This window comes from Citrus sinensis, chromosome 2, assembly GCF_022201045.2.
Source record: "Citrus sinensis cultivar Valencia sweet orange chromosome 2, DVS_A1.0, whole genome shotgun sequence".
Lineage (NCBI taxonomy): Eukaryota > Viridiplantae > Streptophyta > Magnoliopsida > Sapindales > Rutaceae > Citrus > Citrus sinensis.
Window position 1 is genome coordinate 7,025,605 of NC_068557.1, and position 2,641 is coordinate 7,028,245.

The 2,641-nt window shown below is 33.9% G+C and overlaps 1 pseudogene; it reads right to left on the bottom strand.

Annotated features, from left to right (window-relative positions):
* Positions 1-727: 727 nt before the first annotated feature.
* LOC127900376 (probable O-methyltransferase 3) lies at positions 728-1,978 on the bottom strand (annotated as a pseudogene).
* Positions 1,979-2,641: the final 663 nt, after the last annotated feature.

Below are 2,641 nucleotides of genomic sequence, written 5' to 3' on the forward strand. Positions count from 1 at the left end.
GTGTTATATCCACAGCTTCCAAGTTCAGCATTTGTGGAAGTGTAGTTCAGACAGATTAGAACCAAAAAGGTTTTAAATTGTTCCAAATCCAACATACAGATATTTTGAATAGAAATTGGAAAAGAAAACGAAAAGACGATCATATCAATTGGATGATTGTTTTTATGAGAGTTCATAAACATCTAATATCATCCAACCCACGAATGCTTTCAAATTTGTGAAATAGTGTTTGGTCAACCTCGTTTTTTATTTATTATCTAAATTCAATGGCAATGTAGTGTGTTTTTCTCAGTTACAATTTTTTGACATCCTAGATGAAATCGAATATTAAAAATTTTCTAGAGACCTAATTATGTACGTAGGACATAGAGTATATATAGGAGGGACCAAATTATCATTCACATACCTGCTAAAACATATAAAGAGTACAGAATTCTTTCTTTTTATTTATTTCACAAAATTTCCATTTCTTTAGCACACTCGCAATTATTACAACGTGGGTTCTTATTTTGTAACTAATATATTAGGTAAGTTACAACCCACAGGAGAATCCAAGCAAAATAAAGCTTATTACAACAATACATAAATAAGCATTTGATATTCACTTAAAAGATATAATGATAGGTAATGTCTAATTTAAACTTTTTTGGATTCAAATTTAGATGGCCTTCTAAATAAAATTGCTTTGAAACTACTAGGCCTGGCTCTAGGGCCGAGAAACAAATTATTAAGGATAAACCTCAATAAGAGATCTTAAACCTAAAATGGAGGCAATTTTATAGTCACTAAAACCAGCATCGGCAAAAAGTTTGGCCCATTCTTTCTCATCTCGTTCTGTTCCGTTGGTCAAGACCATCATCAACATATCAAAAAATAGTTGCGTTTCAATAGACTCATCATCCCCTTTTTTTATTCTCTCTTATCATGTCAATTATAATCACCTTCCCTTTCTTATCATAGCTCGAAATGCTTCCTTACATTTTTTAAGAATCTTCACGCATTCTTCACCATCCCAGTCATGCAATATCCACTAATTGTCATCACCAATATTATTAGAATTTAAAATATTTGAAGATTCCGAATGGAAAATTAAATGAGTATATGGTGTACATAAGTAATTCGAGATCCTTCTAGTTTATATATTAATTTTATGCTCAAGAAACCACTTTAGTTAAACTATAAAAATTAATACGCGTACCTTGAGTAGAACAGCATCAGCTGGGGGAATGGCCTCAAACATGTCCCCTCCAACATATTTGAGATTGGCCAAATCGCTTTCGAGGCCATTAACCACATGCGGCAGATCAAAATCAGTGCACTCCAAATTTGGAAGCCTTGGCCGCAGTTACAATGCCCCCACCCACATCCACTAACGAATTCAAACCTTCGAACACATCTTTACACTTATGTATTACCACTCTTGTTGCCAACCGCGCATCACTTGCCATGGCTTCATTGAAGAAATTGTTAATCTTTGGCTCGTCCCCAGCATAATCCCAAAAACTCTTCCCATGTAACGTATCAAACGGCGTAGGATCGTCGTTTTGAAACGAAGTGCTCAGTTTCAGCCACGGTGATAGCAAAATAGGATCTAGCATGGCTTGCAAGAAAGGTGTCACGCTTAAGGGGTTGTCTTTTAGGAGAAGTTTAGAAGCATTCTTGAGAACATAACCTTGTTCTTCGTCATTGTTATTTCGGCTGCTATTTAGCGTTTGCTGTGCAAAGAAGCCTGAGTGGATCAGAATGCGCATCAAGCGATACACACATCGGGTTTTTGATGGGTTTATTGTTAGGGCACTAACAAGCTCGTTGAGGGTCATGGGTTTGCCATGTTTGTTGATAATATCTGGTATTCCTAATTCAACAGCGCATTTAAGTGACATGGAGTTTATGAAATTGAAAATGTGATTCCAAACATGAGCTTGAGCTTCAAGTAGCTCAGTATCATGCTCTCCATCGATCAAATTCATCTTTATTAGGCTGAGGAGGGTTAATTGATATTTGATGCAAATCAATGAGTTTGAGCTCTATATATAATAGCGAAAGAGTCATATGTAATATTAGACCCCATTTGGTGTTAAAAGTGTTGTTGTTTTTAATTTAAGCTCAATGGAAAAAAAAATTATAATTGTTAAATAAAAGTTGATGGTGTAAGATAAATATCATTGCTAAATAATAATTTTAACAAAAGTAATATAGATGTATAGGTTTTCCATCACACAAGTGTCGAGAAAATTAACTTAGTTTTCAAACTACAACAACAAATGTTTACCAAATACTTTAAAGATGCAGTACTAAATTATAACCACGCGCCTAACTATAATACCAAACAAACACATAATATGTGTACACAATAATTTTCTGTCATGGCATCCAAAAAAAAAGTGTTGGAGTAAAAAACGTTTCTCTAAATGCATCTAATTGTTAACTAATTAATAATTTGCTAAGGGTTAAATTCAAAGAAAAAGATAGGGATCATAGAGTTTGAGACAAAAATTATTATGAAAAATTAATTTTTTTATTACCACATGATTCATGACGTTGATGAGATAATTATTGCAAGATACGGCTCAATTATACGCAATCAGATTTGCTAAATCTTCTTAACCACTAGGCTCCTAGTGGTTAGAACCCAAGCTTC